Source organism: Argiope bruennichi, chromosome 7 (genome assembly GCF_947563725.1).
Source record: "Argiope bruennichi chromosome 7, qqArgBrue1.1, whole genome shotgun sequence".
Classification (NCBI taxonomy): Eukaryota; Metazoa; Arthropoda; class Arachnida; order Araneae; family Araneidae; genus Argiope; species Argiope bruennichi.
Window position 1 is genome coordinate 29,255,080 of NC_079157.1, and position 20,140 is coordinate 29,275,219.

The 20,140-nt window shown below is 25.5% G+C and overlaps 1 protein-coding gene across 2 annotated transcripts in view; it reads right to left on the reverse strand.

The window, feature by feature from the left end:
* LOC129976173 (zinc finger protein 568-like) overlaps positions 1 to 7,977 on the reverse strand; it is a 37,718-nt gene extending 29,741 nt beyond the window's left edge. Inside the window, exon 1 of one of the 2 annotated variants that reach the window (XM_056089606.1) lies at positions 7,872 to 7,976. The gene's annotated coding sequence lies outside the window, so the exon portion shown is untranslated. Of the gene's footprint in view, positions 1 to 7,871 lie in introns of both variants that reach the window. The other variant, XM_056089608.1, reaches the window with a different exon arrangement.
* Between the last annotated feature and the right edge of the window lie 12,163 nt (positions 7,978 to 20,140).

A 20,140-nucleotide genomic window follows, 5' to 3' on the forward strand; every position in this document is an offset into this window, starting at 1 on the left:
ATACGGAAAGAAATGAATAGACTTATTTCTTATAAAATTAAATGACAATAGTTAAAGGAAAAATTAAAATCCATAATAAACTTAAAGACAAATTATGAAATTATTATGCGATTGTTATCCATAAAAATGTTCTGGAAATCTAGAAAACATGTAATTTACTGTAATTTCTTTTTCTTTTTTACTGTACAGCTCCCCCCCCCCCCCCCAGAATCAAACTACATATAACAGGGCAAAACATCTGGAGTAAACAAACAATGTAACATGATGAAAAATAGTTTTTTAAAAAAAGTTTCAGTTATCAAACATTAGGCTTTTCCGATTCTATTATAAAAACTAATAGAAACCAACTTACTCTTCAATAAAAATTTGCTGAGCATTGATTACAAAGACTTACAGCATAAAAATGAAAATTTTAAAAGCATTCTAATTGATTGTTTTGTCCAAAGAAGCTTTAGTTTTGCGAGAAAAAAATCAAGACCCACATATTGCAGCGTTATCATGTAACTAACGATGTAAAAATATATAATTCTTTCTGAAATACTAGAATTGATAATCTCAAACTTGAATATGATTTGTATAATCACTTGAATTTGAATACGATTGATACACTGATGTTTAAAAGCTACATGATCCATAAAGAGCGGATTTAAAACTAGAGAAGTATGTCAGTGAAATTATAGTGTCAGTCATAATACAAAAATAATACATCTAACTAAAAGGAAATAAAATCGGTTTAAAATCAAGAAAAAGACATTTTGATTATCAATTTTAATATTTCAAAGTGATAACAAAATTTTTTGTATCGTATTAAAATGTTTTTGCAGCGTTACTATTTAATTTTTATTGCGTTATACAGTTATTATTCATTGCGTTAACTGGAAAAATTGCATTTTCCATTATTTTCCTTGACCGTAAACATAATTTCAGAAAATGATTTTTAGATTGTATTTCCTTAAATGTATTTAATTATTTTACCGGTCTTTTGATGAAAAAATTCGGTAATTTTTAATAAAAATGGCAACGTCTTATAAATTTGCAAACATTTCCAAAAGCTAAATATATTTATCATGTATGGTGTAGTTGAAATATATTCATTAGAATCTGCTACAGGAAGTTTGGTGTAACTACAAATATTTATTAAAATTGAACTCAAAGTTGCATATAGCTTCAAAGACAACAAAATTTCCACTGAAAATCTTTGTCCCCTCCCCATTGTAATTAAAAATACTTATTTATTAAAATTTTATATTTAAAAAAAAGTAAAAGTAAAAAAAGTAAAAGTTTTTGTTATAGATAATTTAAAATGCTTGGTTACACATTAAACATCTTTTAAATGCAAAAGACGATAGCACCGAATTAATATTAAGGTTTTCTTGCCGTACGCTTGTTTGGCTATGGTAGAACATATCTGAAAATGGCCAACCATACGCCAAGCAATTCAAAGTATTAGTGACATCGAAAAATCAGCACTGCGGTCTTCTGTATTTAGGAAGAAAGGGCACAATAAGACAATAAAAATTCCAGCGAAACCTACGATGCCACAAATTTTCTTTTTATTTAATATGAAAGTGTTTAGATAAAGAATCTGAAATCTGATTCTAATCTGATTGGACATGTCAATCTAAATCTGATTGGGAACGTATAGCAACTAAAAGTCATTCGACGTTACTCGATTATTTAATAATAATATAAAAACTCCAACTTTAACTAAATATTTAAATTAATAATTTGTAAATTAATATGCTTATTCAATAAAATCGCAGGGAAGGGACGCAGGGAGGGGAAAAATACACACACGCGCACACACAAATAATAATAAACTAGCAATTATGGAAACATCGTAGCGGTTGTGTACGGAAGGATTTACTCCATTTCTTTATAAGGGTTTCCAAATGCGAAATGAAAACGCCTGCGTTCCAAATCATAGATATGAAATGAAAAACTGTTTAGATTCATTTTTGAATAATATTTTAGAAAGTAAAGATATTTCAGAAATATTCTCAATAATAATAATAGAAATAAATCATAGAAATTACTTTTGAATATGATTTTAAAAATATGATTTGCTTTATTTTAATGAACCCATGCATCTACACGAATAGAATAAATTATGAACATTCGATTTCTTTTCATTAAAATTTTTTTTTTTCATAAATAACAGCAATAACCAAAAAGTTCACTTTTACAAAGATCGAAATTTTTAGTTACGTAATTAAATTTATCATTTTTTTTCCTATAAAACTTGTATATGTTTTCTGAAGCTTAAACACTTTTAGAAGCTCATTAAAATTGAGGGAAAGAAAAAATATTTATCTTTCATAATTACAAAATATAAAGAGGACAAAGCAAAAGACCTTTGATTAAAATTTTTTGAAACCATGCATACATTTCCAAAAAAAAACAAAGAAGAAATTCATTACTTTGAATATACTACAGAAAAGAAAGCCCCCTTACCCCTCAGCAAAGATCTGCATTTAACATCAAAATTTTCAACTAAAATTCAATTTAAAGTTTAACACAAATTTCCATTGATTTCAGCTTAATTATTTAATTTCCAAACCTACAACATCAAAGTAATATGTCCAGAGAAATTTATTTTATACGCAATATTTTCAGTACTTCATAACTTAAATTTCTTATATTTTTAAGTTAATATGTGGTTTAGTTTTCTCCAAATGAAACACCAATTTAAATTCAATGCTTTGCTTTGTAAAACCGTTAATTTAAAATAAGCAATGTAAACATGATATATTTCATTCTGGTACCATTTTTTATATTTCTATAATATGCATAGTAAAAAACAAAACAGTAACATCAAAAAAAAAAAAAAAAAATCGTTTACTTTTTGAAATAATTACTCTTTTGAGAAATCCTTGGCTAATTAGCAAATAAAATACAAGAATACAAAATAATTTTGTAATAAAAAACCGTTTAAATTAGGGTTTGACGGTTTTCAAACCCTATTTTAAAAAACCGGTTTTTAAATTAAGAAAATCGGTTTTAAGAATTCGTATTATTATGTAAAAATTAATTTTGAACTTATTTGATTTGCTATTCATTCTATGCAACGGGCAGCAAACACATTTTTTCGACGTTGCAAGTTGCGTTGGCCAGTGCTTGTGCACTGCACAGTAGAGCCTCGAATTCGTCAATGTATGTTTTTCATGAACGTCCCTTTTCACTTTTTTTTTCTAGGTGAAACAAAAGTTTGATAAAGTTCATCTCTTGCTTCTCGTCGGATGTTTTGTCTATCGGTATGAAGTCGGTGCTAATACAAACGTCAGCAATTTGACTGGCTCGTTTCGAAGAACGTGTGAAAGGAATAAATAATTCCCCGCTTTCTGCTTCCTGATCACAGTATTTAATGATATATAAAATTTTCTTCGTACCACTCCTTAAAGCTTTTTTACTACACCACTTGAACTAGCCATATCAATATGAAATATTCAATAAAAATAAAATTGGAATTTTAAATAAAGCACAGGGTGTTAAAATATTCCATATTTTCTTTCGCAACGTTTTAACATAAATTATGTCTTTAGCAAGCATAGGAATTAGATTAAGAAGTGTTTTTTTTTTTTTTTTTTTTCAAAATTCCTAGAAAATGTATAGATTAGATTATTTTAAATTGCATTAATATTAATAGTTAAAATAATAAAATTGTAAAATAAATGTCGAAAATATTTATTCAATAACTTTAATTTCATTTTTTGATAAAGTTTGGAATAATTTTAAAAAGTTCGGAATAGACACAAGGCAATCTGAAATCATTGTAATACAATGTTGAGCTGCAAAGGATCATCTATGAGCAATCTACATAATCATTTGAAAGCAGTTCATAAAATAATTGTCGGATATAATATAATTGTTTAATTTCTTGAAAACCTTGAAGAAAAACTTACAAATCCAAAGACACTGAAAGCTGAATTTTCATTATTTGAACAAACGAATAAAAGAACAAAAAACTTAGATTTGTAATTTGATGCCAAACTCAGTAACTAGTGAACGAGTATTTTCAATTTCAGGCAATATTGTGTCCAAAATAAGAATGAAACTTAGCCACCTTTCAGTGGATATTTTATGTTTTTTAAAATCCTATTTTCTTAGGAGAAATTAAAATTAGTGAAAATAATATAAATATTATTTGAAATTTTTGTTTGAGTTTTCGTTATTTTGTGTAAGTAATATGTATATGTAATCTTTAATTTTGTTTTTTATATTTTGATTTTGATATTGATTTCGTTTTTTGTTATTTTATATAAATTAAAATAAAATAAAAAAATAGAATAGGGAAAAATATTTTATTTTTTCATTTTTTTTTTTGACAAAAATTCGAAAACCGGAAAAAAACTGGGTTTTTTAGAAATATCGAATTAGAAAACCGGTTTTTCAAAAAGTCGGTTTTTGTATAACCCTAGTTTAAATTAAAAAGGACTAACGATTTATAATGATTTCAAAGTTTTAAAAAAATGCAAATCTCATCACAGTGCATATTCTTTGATAGAAATTTCTTTCTTTTACATTCATATACTTAAATTTTTCCTTACCTTGTAATATGTATGTTATAAAAAATACTTTTGCTAAAAATAAAAGCAAACAAATATAATTTTATATGATTAGGAAAGAGAACTTAATTAAAGAAAATCTATTTAAAACTATGAATAATTCTGGTAATTAAATATTTCACTTAATTATGCATATGTTTGTGTTATGGAATTTAAACAAACAATTAACTTTAATATATTCTTTCAACTGTATTAAAAGAATTTCAATAATTTTACTAAACAATATGAATTCAGTAACGAAAATTAATAATAGAAAATTGTATTCCATAAATTATTAATTCTTATTTATTAAATGAAATTAGTTACACAGAATGACCAGAATTGTTTTGACATCAAAACTTCTACAGAATATAACCATTTATTTCAAATAAATACCAATTATTTATATTTGAAAAAAGTAATTTATATTAAATGTTGATATATAAAAGCAGGGGGGAAAATAAACTTGCTTAACCTGGTAATGACTAACATCATAAATCCAGGTTAGTAACATTTCATTTCTGTGAACAAAACAAATGCATTCCAATGCTTCTTTTTTGCTTTATTTAAGCAATTATCCTAAACAATTTTCAACTTAAATACATTAATAATTAACCTGATTTCAGAGTCAAAGCTCCATCATTTTAAATACTTTCATTATTTGCTTTGTTTTATTTTCAAGGCTGTGGAAGGAATATAGTGAGTTAATATATATATAATCCAGATCTTTTTAATATTTGTAGAGAATAAAAGTATATATATATACATATGTTTTATTCAGAACCAAAAAAAAAAAAAAGGACTAATATTCTTAGTGCTACAAATGAACACATGAAACTATTGATTAAATCAGATTTGTTTGAAATTATTTAAATGTCATTTATTCTGACAATAGGAAGAATACATTTAATTTCAATGTTGCATAAATGATGTAAATGCAAGCAGAATATTTTAAAGTAAAAAAAAAAAAAAAAAAATTGTTGTAATTTTTTTTTATTTACATAAATTATAATTTAAAAAAATACAACTGGCAGTAAGTTTACTATTTTAATTCTAGAATGGTTGAATACTCCTTCTAATTGAACTAAGATCTCAATATTTCTTAGAAAGGACCAAACTCTTCTACCTATACTATCTATAGATCTTGAAACAATTACAGCCTAGGTAATTACAGCCAACAAGATAATTTAAAAATGTTATGCATCAAACTGCTTTCTGTTTTTAACAGAGAACATAAGGTATAATCAGTCAGACTTCATGCTTCCATCTAACATTATACAACAAGAAACAGCTTGATTCTTCTTGCATAGTGCTGCATAGCGGATTCATTGTCTCTTAAAATTTCTCATACAATTTTGTTTAGAATTACAGGATTTGCTGATTACATTTTTTTTATAATAAAGTCAATCTTACTCCATATTTCTATCCAACATTTTCTAGAAAATACTATAATATATATTAAAGAAAGTTTTAGTTTTCTTCCAAAAAAGTAAAAGTACTTATGAGGCCTTTACAACTAGAAAAGTTGTTAGCATGAAATCAACAGATCAACTGATAGTCAATAGGTCATGTAAATCCAGATTTTATTTATAATTTCTTTTATGATTAGTTTTCATAATAACTTTTTAATGGTTAACCTACTTGGAGATTTATTTAAATAAATTAAATGTGCCACAATTTTTTCTTGAACAGTATAATAAAATTTCTGTTAAAAAATTTAAAACTTACAATTCAACAGTTTTTTTTTTTTTTTTAAGTAAGGACTTATATTCAAAATTTTTAATGAATTTGCTCATTTATTTAATTTCTAATATTCAGATAATTATTTCATCACTTTATTGACATATTAATATATTATTGCTTTTTATAATCGACTCTTTATCTAATGATGTATTTTTAAAGTTGATGAACATAATAAATCTATAAAATTGAAAACCAATTTTTAAATTAAAACATTTAAAGAACAATAATTTGATATCTATCTATATTTATCACAAACCTTCTTTTATTATAATACTTAGCTGTTGCTTGATATATATATATATATCATGTATTTACTTTTAAAAAGGCAATTCCTCTTTATAGCATTTATTTTTATTTCATTAAAAAAAATTTTTTTAAGAATAATCATGTTTATAAACGGGGCACTTAAACGAATATGTTAAAAAGAGATTTACACAAAGAAACCTGGTATTATACAAAAGGATAATACTTTGTGTAACATTAAATGCAACAACATTTCAAAACAGAATAATCTTACAGTAAGAAGTAAAATGAATCCCTGTTTCAAACACAGATAGATATGAATGTTGTCACTATTCCTCTGTTAAACACTGGATAATGGCTAATTATTATACACAATGCATTGTAATTTTTAAAAAGTGATCTTTAATGAAATATCACAATAGGAAATAAGAATTTATTCATATAACCTCAAGGTCAAGAATTCGGAATTAATCTTAAATTAACGTCCTGTTTCTCGCCAAGAAAGACTACTTCGAGCCATTATTGCAAAAAATTGCAATATATCCGCCATCTTAAATACTTCAAAATTAGGTAACAAACAATTTTTAGGGTTGCAATGAAGAATATCACAACACAACTGGCACAAAATCTGCCAAAAAAATTTTTCTTTAGCAATAGAACATTAATTTTAAATTTACCAAATACTATACAAAACATTCTGAAAATATTAAAATATTTTTCACACTTTATCTATAATAGTAGATTTCTCTTCATAATTTTTTTTCTCTCTGGTATGTGTTTTTGTTTTTTTTAAATCTTAAAACATATCTCACATATTTAAATATATATGGAGGTGAGATATTTTTCGGTACTTGTCGGTTTTAATGGCGACCAAAAAGCGCCCCCCCCCCAAAAAAAATCACCTATTTAGCGAATTCAATCGTGAAACTATATAGCATGTAATTCGCACATTCAAATTTTTCATGATAAATTATAATTTACTTGAGTATATTTTTATAATTTGGCAAAATTTTTACTTGACGCTTTTTGGTCTCCATTAAAATCGAACTGTATCTATTACTCTTCAGATTTAGATATGTCTCTGTTGTAGATACAAGGATAAATTAAAATAACAAATAACAGTAAAAATATTTAGCTGCATTCATAACATCAATTCAAACACACAGAAAATGAAAAATAACTTTTGACTCTCGGAAAAATATTAACTAGATTTCTGGAACTTTAATTAACTAATGAAATAAGAATTACATTCTTAACAAAGTATCTAAACAATTTGTGATGTAAACTTATTTGTATAAAAATATGATCCCTTAAAAACGTGATTAATCAACTGAAACTTACTTGCAACTATTTCAATATCATGTGCCAAAGACTGAATTGCATTAATTGATATTTATCAAGCTTTAGATCCTTTTGTCATCACTTGAAATGACTGTATTATAAGATGGGTAGAGTTAACCGGAGAACGTATTGGAGGATCAAGCTAGGTTCTAATTAGTGCCTGTAGACGGCGCCAGCAGTCTAAGCCATCTATAGGCGCTAACAAGAACTATCCCAATTGCAGGATTAGCTATAATAGGGGTTATAAGATTTGGCAAATAAGCGCATTTGTGGCGAATTATGCCAATCTTTTTTATTTCCTATTACGCGATTTTGTTTTTTATTTTATTCCGCCAAAACTTGGAATCGTCAAACTGTTTCGTTTCTTTTACTCTTTCTGAAACTTTACTCGTTTCTTTTACACTCTTTCAGAAATTCATCTGATATTTTTTTTTAAATTGATTTTAATGTAAATAAATTCTTTATTATTATTAAAATGTATTTATTTATTAAGAATTTTTTTAAGTCATTTGTTAAAAATTATCATTTATTAAATAACTTATTGAAAATATAAATGTATTTATTTATTATTTTTTATTTATTTTATTATTGTATAATTATTTTTCATTTGAAAGAAAACATCTCCAACAGTCGAAAATAATAGAAATATTTTGATGCGAAATTTGAATAAATAAATGCTTTTATGTTATTGCGATTCGAAATAACATTTGACTGCAAGGACTCTCCATATAATATATATATATATATATAAATCTTTTACTATATGCAAATTTTTTTTCTAATAAAAGAGAACGTGCGTGTGTGTACGCAGAGAAGAATAAATATGTTTTGGAGGGTAGGAAAGTGTAATGTTTGGTAGAGCAATTTTTTAATTTTTATTATTTAAAAACAGCGAAAAAGTTTGAAGTTTTCGTGCAATAACTTTCGAAAATATTTCCAAATTAAAATAAAGATTTTAATTCATCTTTAAAATAAAAGTATATTTAGATATATATCTTTTTAAGTATAAAATCTTATGATATTCTTTATTTTAACAAATTTTTAAATTTCGATTTTCAGCAATATCGTAAATAAAAGACAAATCATTTTCATTTTTCAATCAAAGCTGAACGATTTTTCTTTGTTAAAAAATATGAGATAAAATTATTCATACTTTTAATATAATAAAATTTAAAGGGTGGCATGCTATCAATAAATTGCAACTTTCGAGGCAGGTTGTTGGACTTAGAGCTTCCAAATTTGGCTGGCAATTAGTTATTTCTTAGATAGCAATATTAAGAAATCTTGTTTCAAAAATTAAATTAAAATTTTAATAAAAAATTAACAAAATTCCAACATTTTCTTTATAACTTCGAAATATATCACTGACCAAAAACATTTTAAATTTTAAAAAAATTAGATTTTCAGTTATCTTTTTTTTTTTTTTTTTTAATCCATTCAATATTTTTCTTCTTTGATCTTAGTATTTTTCAAAATACTTTTAAACATATTTTTCAAAAATATTTTTCATTGGTTTAGTAAACTATACTTCTACATGAGCACATTGCAGTGATATTCAATACAATTTTATGCGCATATTATTGTCATTTTAATTTTTTTAAAGATAATATAAAACTAAACAATTAAAATCTAAAATCTTGGCTTTCTATAATATTTTGTATAAAGATTCAAATCTACTTTATTATTTTCATTTCGATTATTTATTTTATTTCATTTATTTTAGGTTAACATAAAATTAGAAATTAGGTATAACTGGAGCATCATTTTTTCCCCTAATAAAATACAGTTGATTTTTTTATTTGACCAGCTTTTTATGGCTTTTTTCTATCATTTAATAAAAAGCAATTTTAAAAATTAACTTTCTATTAGTTTTAATATATTTACTTCTTAGCTCAATCATTAAATAAGTCTTCTATCAACTGCAAGATAATTCTTTTCGAAGGTTATGTTAATTATTTATATATTATAGTTTGCTTAAACAGTAATTCTCATAAAAAACTAAGAATTAAAGAAGAATTAAACTAAAATTAAGTATTAAAAAAATAATTCTCAAAAAAATTCTCATAAACAGTATTTTTTATAATTTACAACTATATATAACTTGTTATTTTTTTTTGCAATTCATACATTAATTTAACAAAAATTAAATTTATTGCAAATACTTTAATTGACATAATTAAAGTAATACTAAATGTATGATGGACAGACCAACTGGTCACCGAAAGCAGCTGGTACATCTCTAATTATTTCGATTTCGTTTCCAAAGTATACATCTAACAATAATCATCCTTATAATGTAAATGTGTTTTCAATGTGAAACAAAACAGTCTACTTATATCATTGGGTCTACTTATACCATTACTTATATCATTTATTAAATAGTTAGCTAACATTAGAGCTCATGTTTCTTCTTCCGCTCTAGCCATGTCATACATGGAATACCTGTTTAGTTATGCACCGACTCCTCTTAAAATCCAAAATTAATTTATTGACTAATTCTCTATTTAGCATTTATGTTCAGCTACCGGGTATGCGCCTATATTGTTATATTAATGTTGAATGTGTAGCATGGACCTTTAATTGTTCTATAAATTTTTACATATCTTTTCTAATCAACTACTATTCTTTGAATAATCTACATTTATTCTCTGAAAATGTTATGAACTTGTTTGTAGATTATTTGATGAAAATAAGCTGGAATGTATAAACCCCTTCAAACCCATTATGGGATTTATGATATTTGTTTTTATCAAGTAAATTCTTCCAATCAGACTTCAAATCTTAAGAAATAAAAAATTCAATTAAATTTGCATCAAAAACTATTGTTATGACTTTTTCAAACGCTATCAATAGAAGGATATTGGAAAACCCATCAGGAAAAATGATAGAAAAAAAAAAAAAAAACCATGAAGGAGTCCGAAGTGGAGCAGTTCTCTTAGTTTTCGGAAAGAGGATATCCTACAATGGCAAATTTTCAGGCACTGTGTTTTAATTTTGTTCAATTAAATCCTATTACTCCTTCCAATGATTAATACATTAATCTTATCCGGTATCAATGACATCATGTAATTGATCTTGACCACTTGTTATCTGCTAGGAGAGAACAGATTAAGGAAAAAAATGTCTTTGACGACAGATCAAAAAGATCCTTATATTTTCTATAGACTGCTTATATTCTCTTTTCAAATTTATCACAGAAATTATAAAAAAAATAAATATTAAGGTGATTCGAACCTTTAATTCGAAATATCGTAGTATAATAGTATTTTAGGTTTCATTTTAATCTATCTTTATATTATTCTTTTCCCTTAATTACAACAGCTATAAAGTAAATAAAAATGGTGTTTAATATCGACAATATCAAACACATTCTTGAGTATAAGACCAAGAATTAAGCAGGATCGGTCTTTAGTCGATTGCTTCCAATTGGGCGACGTTCATAAGGTCTCTTTCTTATTTCGTCATACAGGGTTAATTTTTCTTCCCCCTTGCCATGGACCTTAACAAACATAAAAGAATCCTAGTAGTCTTTTTAAGAAGGGTATTGTATGTTCATAACATAAAATTTACAGCTAGTTTGTCTATTTAGTAGGGGAAAAAGGGCGGGGGCACGAGAAGGGTATTGGGACCAGACATTTCCGTACGAGTCAAACGTCCAATAAATCATTCTTAGCCCATTGAAAAAAGGGGCTAGGGAGTGATTAGTCTTTGCTAAAAACACATAAGCCTGCTGGCAAGAATGTTTAGTGAGAAAAAGTATTGGTATTTTAACTAAATTTTGATACTTAAACATAAGGAAAAAGCTTCTGACTGTCTGTACATGTGCTGACTTTACAAACCAGCCTTTTTGACATGTATCAATCAAATTTGGCAAATATTTAGTTTGGTGGGTAAAAATGTGCTTTTCAGAGTGATTAAAAATTTTTTTAATTAATTAAAAATTAATCGAAATATTGGTCTTTATTCAGGATAACTTTTTAAAAGTTTACAGTAGAAAAATAGTTTTTATAGCATTATAAAATTTATATATATATATATATATATATATATATATATATATATATATCCTTTTAATGATACCAAATTTGTTTATCATACAATTTTTCTTACAATATTTAATAAATTTTTTGAAATATATTTTAAACGTATTTTGCAACAATATATATTTCACTGTTGAAAAAAAAAGCTCAAAGCCGTTTTCAATGTTACTACTAATTTTGTATCAGCTTTTTTTTTTTTTTTTTTTTTTTTTTTCCTGTTTCTATCATTGTTACCAGTTTTTTGTCTATCATTGTTTCTATCTTTTTTTAGAATTTACAATTTAGAAGAATTCGGAAAGTTAAAACTCTTCAGCAACGAAAATTAACTTCTTGTCCACTTAACATGCTATTTACTAATGGATCTGTGGCGAAACTTTTCATGAGCAGAAAATAAAAATTTCAAGGCATTTCTTCTTTAAAAAATAATTAGCATTTTATGCATTGATTTCTGGTTCATTATAAAAGTGGTGTTTTCTATAAAATTTGAATAAAGGAATTTTTAAATAAAAGCCTTTTAACTAGGAAATGTGAATTTATGAAATTATTATTCTGATATGATATTATTATTCTGCACTGACTTTATTCAAAAACAAGATATTTGTTCTTAACTCGAATTTTCTTGTAATCCTGAAAGGTTATTTTTAAGAATTTTATTTTAACTTTTGTGAGCTCAAATGCTCACAAAAATAAGTATTTTTTTTTTTTTTAATTTTTAAAACTTTTTTTCATTATAGTAGTTATGGATATTCTATCAACATTTTTCTTTATTAATCACCATTTTAACAAGACGCATTTATCCATATGTCATTAATGGGAACATTTGGAATAATATAGTTTTTTTCCGTGAAATAATTTGCAGAAGGGGAAAAAATCCCATTCCGATTTCTTTTTTGAATGAATATATGATAGTTGAATGCTTTGTGAGGAAATTGAAGAATGCATTTGGAAATAAAATAAAATAAAAAAAATTTTTTAAAAAAACCATGAAAATTTTGAATTTCTGGCTTGTGATAACAGATAAGACGCATTTCAAATTTATATATTCATCTACGGATTCTCTTGACAGTTTCAGTTTCTTTAGCATTTGTAGAAAGAAAGTTTTCCAACTTGAAATTAATTACGATCATTAAATCATTAATTATAAAACAAACTTACGATCATTAATTCAGCAAGGACGCTTAAATTGTTGGGCAGTTATATCGATTGGATGTGAAATCAGCTGGATTTCGGATTTATATAAAAAGTTCGCAAAAGGAAATAAAAACAAGAAAAATTGCTCCCTAATAATAAACAACAATAATGATCTATTAATTTTCAATTATTCCTAAAAATTATTTATTAGTCCTAAAAATTATTTATTTCTGACAATGTTCTTGCATTTCAATTTTCTTTTTGTACCAAATAAAGAATTTTCATAAATCTTTGTTAAGTCACTGAAATAAATAGTATAGTGACCTATTTACTTATTACAAATAGTATACAAATTTTTGTCCATTTGTTGGCTAGCTTATGTGCATTCATGAATTAAAAATTAAAGGATATGTTTTAAAGTATATATAAATTTACGAGTATGTTTGGTTTATTAATCCGTGTGAAAAACACGTTTTAATCATTTTCTATTTAGCGTTAATTTCTATTTGTGATTTCCATTCTATTGCTGAGTTATATCTATAGCAACATTTTATTTAATACTAATCACCGACCAACTGGCTAGCCAAAGTTAATGGCCGCTAAAATTTTCAATTAAATACTTTACGTAACTGGGTCTTAATAGCTTCTTTAGCAAATTATTTATAAGCTTCAAATTTTGATAGATAGTCTATAATAAATATTATATTAGAAGACTTCTATGATTCTATTCATTTTACTATGCATTTCCCTTATTTTCTGCCAACACCACTAACCATCGTGGATGCACTTTGATATTTTTAATCTTTTAACAATACAATCTAATTTCTAACCTAGGGCAAAACAAAAATTGGCATTTTTCTTCATATTAAAAATATTTTAAATGTAAATTTTTCAGATTTTTTTTTTTTTTTTTTTTTTTTTTTTGCAGAATTAGATAATTATATTGCTTACTTTCCTGAGATCAGCTTTGCCAGTCATAATTTTTTTAAAGGACAGAATAATAATTCGCACAGTAAAACGAAAACTGAACATTTTTTCGCAAATTTAATAATAACTTTGGCGTTCATCAAGAATTCTTATGCTTTTGTATAATTATTCTTGATACGCTTAATATTTGCTCAGAATTCTTAAGATTTGTGCTGGAAAATGTGCCTAAAATATTTTTAGAAAATTGATTAAATATGAAAAAAATATTTATACTGCAAAAAATTACAATCATTGAAAAAAAAATTTCTGAATATATAAAAATAACATTTATACTGTAATATTTTCGAAAGTTATCGAGGGGAAAAAGCATCAAGAACTTGCTTAATTTTTAATTAATTAAAATTCTAAATGAAATTTTAAAAAATTGCTCCGAAGTGCACATTTTATCCGTCCAACATAGTAAGTGTGTACTAAGTTTGGTTGCTATATGTCTTACGGTTTGATTAATAGAGCGTCAACACCCAGATATACAAACGCGCAAACACATATTCATCTTTATTATTAGTAGAGATCACTCTACTAATAATGCGCTTTATTATTAGTAGATAATGCATTTCATGTTTGTAAAGATGAAGTTTTGTTATAGAATTTTTATTCACCCTCTCAAGTGACACAGTTCAAAATTGCACTACACGTTTGTATTCTCTATGACTATACATAATTTTGCTAGAAATTAACTTGTCAATTTACTTAATTTTTAATTTCACATGAGTAGTGTCATCCGGTACTGAATATGAGAAAAAAAAACCAATTTATTTTTAAATTACATATAATCTGCACTAATTATAAAGATAAATTTGTGTGTGTTTGTATTGGTACTGTACAGGGAAAATCGTTTGATCTATAACAACCAAATTTTGCACATATATTCAGTGCGGAAATTTGAAATTTCGGTGGGATTTTTTGAATTTTCAGTTAATTAAAATTTGTGAAATTTTGGTGTTTCTGCAATAATTTCTGAAAATATTATAGCAGAAAAACAATTTGTACAGCATCTTAAAATTCAAAACATTATCTTTTTAATGATGAAAATTTTTTTGCCATATAATTTTTTTATTATTTTTTTTTAAAGTTTTTAAGTTTATTTTACAACATTGTATTTTATTACTGAAGAGAAACTGAAACCATTTACATTGTTGCTCCTAATACCTCATCTTAGCCTTTTCCCACTGATATGACCAAGATATGAAGGTTTGGTTTATTTTCCCATGTTGAGTTGACTTAAATATGAGGCATGCTTTTAATAATTTTTCTATGTATATTTTGTTATATTATATAAAAAAAATTTTCGCCCTTTTGTGACCAAAACTGAGTGAATTATGACAATTTGAATGTCACTGTTTTATAAAAACGCGGAACTCCATTGACTGCCTCGAAGATACAAAATCAGTGCCCTGAGTTTCTCCAAGATTGATCAATCTAAAATAATTACATTTTTTATTGTCCTAAAATAAGGATCTTCAAGGCTTTATAACTCGGTCAGATTTGCCGCAAAGATGGAAACGTTAGGATGATCAAGATTATTTTACTGAATAGGATTCCTAGGTCTGAAGGATCGTATAAAATTTAGACTTCATAATCGTTTACAGAAGTACTTTTTTAATTGAAATAAAATAAAATATTACGTCATTTAGATCTTTTAGAAAGCAAAATTAAAAATAAAATTTTATGACGAGGCCAAAGAAAATATTATTGAATTATATTTTTATTTAATTCATAAAATATGTAAATATTCTGTAATACAAATTAGATATTAATTCTGAACTCATATATTTTTTAAAGACGTGTTTGGTTTTTAAAAAATGTATTTATTGAAGTTTTATCAATTCCGGCTTCAATTTCAAGTTTACATTTTACGGGAGCTCATAGAAAATTAGAGAAAGGCATCGAAGAACGAACAGAATAAGGAAAGGCTTCTATAATAGTATCGGTGATATGTTTATAAAAATTTGAAGCTTAAAAACATTTTGCTTGAGAATCTATTAAGAGAGCAAGTTACATAAAATATTTAATTGAAAAGCAAATGTTAATTCTAGACAAACCAGCTAGTTGCCAAAGGGGAATAGTAACAATAATTAAAAAAAATTTAAAAAAATCAATTAAATTTTTTTAAAATCTACTTTTAATTCACTAATTAGAATATCTTTTAAAAAGTGGGGGTTTTTTTACAAAAGTTATTTTATATAACTGGTAAAAATTGTCTAGAAATAAGTATTATAGAAAATAGTTTCAGATTGGGCCTCGCGTTTTCTAAGACCAACCCTGTAACAAAGGTACTAGAAAGTATTATTATAAAATATTCTTTAAAATATTTTCAAATATTTAATTAAAATATGAAAAGAAGTTACACAGAAATAAAATTGATATCACTGAATAATTAACATTTTGAATTTTAAAATGGCATAAGAATGACTTCTATGCAACAATACGCTCCGAAGTTATTGAGACGAAGGGTTAAAACGTCAATAAATTTTTAAAGAAAAAAACCTATTTGCAATTTTAAAAACTTTTCTTAGTGAACATTTATTATTCAAATTACGAACCAACTTTCGGTCGAACGGTCTAGCCTTCAGAAATCTCGAATATGTTTTTGCCTTATAAATGTTCTAACTTAATTCAGAGACAACATCCATTCTATAAATTTAATCATGTTAAAATTTTTGTAAATAATGCAACATCCTTTTCAGAAAAATTAGACATGTCAACCGAATGAAAAATCGAGCCCAATAAAAAATAATAATAAAAGAATAAATAAAAATCGATATTTTAACTTGAATTTATTTTTGCAAACGATTGCCTTTATTTGAGAAGCTACTTTTAAGCGATTTCTTTCTTTGATGAATACAATACCAAACAAGAAAGGGGAAAATATAAAACTCATGCTATAAAAATTTTTTGGTTAAAAATCTTCATCATTAAGCAGATTAATAAAAAAAATAAAAATTTTGCTATATGCTGTCTTCCAAATAGCTCTTCTCTGTCCTTTTTAATGAATATTAAATCAACAGAATAACGTTAGAGTAAGATGCTGATACCCTTTCGTAATTTCATTCTTACTGAAGAATAATATAATTATTAATGTGTTTATCTATATGTTAACATGAGTTACAAGACAGACTGCCTCCCCAAAGCTTAACATTTAGCAAACGTGATTTAGAGGATAAAAATGTGTACTTTTAGGCAATTTATCAAAATTTATAACTATAATTTTAATTAATCTCTCTCTCTCTATATATATATATATATTTATTTATACATACTATATATTGAAATAAAACTTATTCGACATGGTTGTATAAAAATGGTTTTGTCCATTATTGCTATCAAAACATTAACTATATTAAAATGCAGCTCAAAACAGCGAACTCAAAAACTGACTAAAATACACCGATAAAAAAGTATTAAATAAGAAATAAATCGTAATAATAATTCCAATATTCTTTATCAAGTGTTTGTAATATTTATATGCTACAAGGGAAAAATAGATTCAGTTTAATCAACTTTACTTAAAAATCATCCGTTCAAAATGGATATTCACAGACCAATGCGAATGTCAAATACTTTGTTATATCATTTGTGTAAACAAATAACTGTCTGTTTAATTATTCCTTAATTTGTCTTTTTTTTAATTCAATAAAAATTTATTCATTTGCCTTTATAAAATGAAGGCATTTGTTTGAAGGAAATTAGATCATGAGTTCACTGAATTTTCCCATCTCCAGGCATGGGTTAAAGTGTAATTATCAAGTTTCGCGTGGGAAAAATGTTGATTATCCCATAAAAAAGAATCATTATCCATCAATCACTCGCATTATAAGAATGAGAAATATGCATTCCCTACAGCTTTTCTAACTGTTTACCAAGTTTTCTCTAAAAGGTAATTAAATTCTGTTAATCCTACAACTTTAGCACATATGATACTAGATAAGAGCGCATCTGCTTACCACCACCCGGTGGTTTTGTTGCCGTAAGCAAATTGGGGTAGCCTTTCAAAAGCAGCAGAGATAGATAAGTAGATGGAAGTGGAAAAATCAATTACAGAACTGTCATAAGTATCTATTTTTCTTTCTTTATGCTCATAAAAGCATCGGTTACTGCGCTATCTAAGAAATACTTTTCTGCAAATAAGCTTTCTTTGAGAAACTACATTTAAGCAATTTTATTTTGGATGATTAAAATGCTAAAGAAAAAAATATCAAAATAATGTTTATTAAAATTAATTGATAAAAAAAAAACCCTTCACTTTTAAATAGAATAGTAGATGAATAAAAATTTTACAAGATGCTGCATTCCGGTGGATATCAAATCAAAGAATGACATTAGGTCAATATACAGATATGCAATTGTAATTTCAATCTTACTGAAGAAATATATAGTTGTTCATATATTTATCTATACTTTAACATGAGTTATAAGACAGACTGCCGACTCCAGAAACTGAAAATCTATCAAACATGCTTTAAAAGATGAAAGTGTGTGCTTTGATGCAATGCATCAAAATTTCCAGTTATAATTTTAACTAAACAAAATGTTGATGTTTTCCTCTTATAATTCCCAAAATATATTATTGTACAAAAATGATACTAACACCATTTTCCAAACTTAATATCAAAATCCTTTTATTGATATCAATTTCATTATCATACAATTGTCTTTTTAATATAAATAAACTAAAAAAATATTTTAGAATGTATTTCTACAATAATTTTTATTATTGTAATAAAATTCATTTCATTCCCAAGACTATCAAAATTTAACTAATCAAGTAAAGATGAATTTATTCTTTTGTCATTAATTTAAACTTGTTTTTTCTGTCACTCAACATTACGCGTTTGTTTGTATGCAATATAGTGATTACAAAAAAAAAAAAAAAAAAAAAAAAAAAGCAGTATGACAGCAATAATATTATTTGATAACAATAATCATTGAAAAAAAATGGAATATTATGTTTGCAGTAGTAGCTGAAAAATCTACAAACGAGGTAAACAATTCCTTATGACATCTTGAAACAACACAATTTCTCGTACCCTTCAAGATATTTTATTTGTTCAATAAAAATGCTTAGGTAAATGAACACAGCCATATTCGAAATTTTGTTAAAATACCATTTTATCATTCAGATTTAGTATTTAAAACTTCAAAAAATACATTTGGAAATTATGAAATTTTCTTCTGAAGCATTAACCAAGGTTTCTTTTATTCGCAAAATAATTATTTTTCTTCAAAAGTAAAATTTTCTTTTAGTGCGAGTTGATTAGTGATGGCATTCAGGTATCTAATTTTAAGGATAAATATCCACAATGGTTATTTATTTTTCAATTAATAGTATTCATATAAAAAAAACTGTATGATCTTATATGCTACTGTTATAAAGAGGCAGAAAAAGTATAAAGATAAAAGAGAGAAAGGGAGGAAAGCATATAATTTTTTTTATTTCATAATTTTTTTAAAAAATTAATAAAAAAACAAAGAATAACACATCATACATTTAACATACTTAATTTAAGTTATTTTTAGTTACAATGAATAATAATGAGGTAGACGATTTTTTAAAAAGTAATTTTAACTAAATAAAAAAAGAAAGATTTTTTTTCTTATTTAAAATGATATTGGAAACAAAAGTGAAAGATACTGTTTACAGTTTTTTTCCTTCCAATTTTCAGGCTGTGGTTTAAGCATTAATAAGAATCATGTTTTAGAGGTAGAATTTGAATTTTGAGAGGAGTTGTATAGATTATCAGCTTCGATACAATATCTTGAGAATATATTATTCATATATTCCAATTGTAAATGATTGTGCTTTCTCTTTGTTCATTAAGTTTTTTCCTGTCAAGTTCTCTTTAGAAGTTCCCAATTATATGATACATATCCAAGTTCAACTGCTCTTTCATATGCTAAAAGATTTATTTTTTCTTCTTTTGTGAATACAATGGCCCAGGAAGTTCTTTCAGTTGCATTTAAAATGTACAAAACTACTTTGATTTTTAAAATACTGGTTTCATACAAACTCCTTCATCAAAACAATGATCAGAACATATTTTGTGATCCTTCTGATATTATTCATTCTCTGTCCATCCTTTTTTCTGTAATGAATAAAATCTGTCTTCAGTT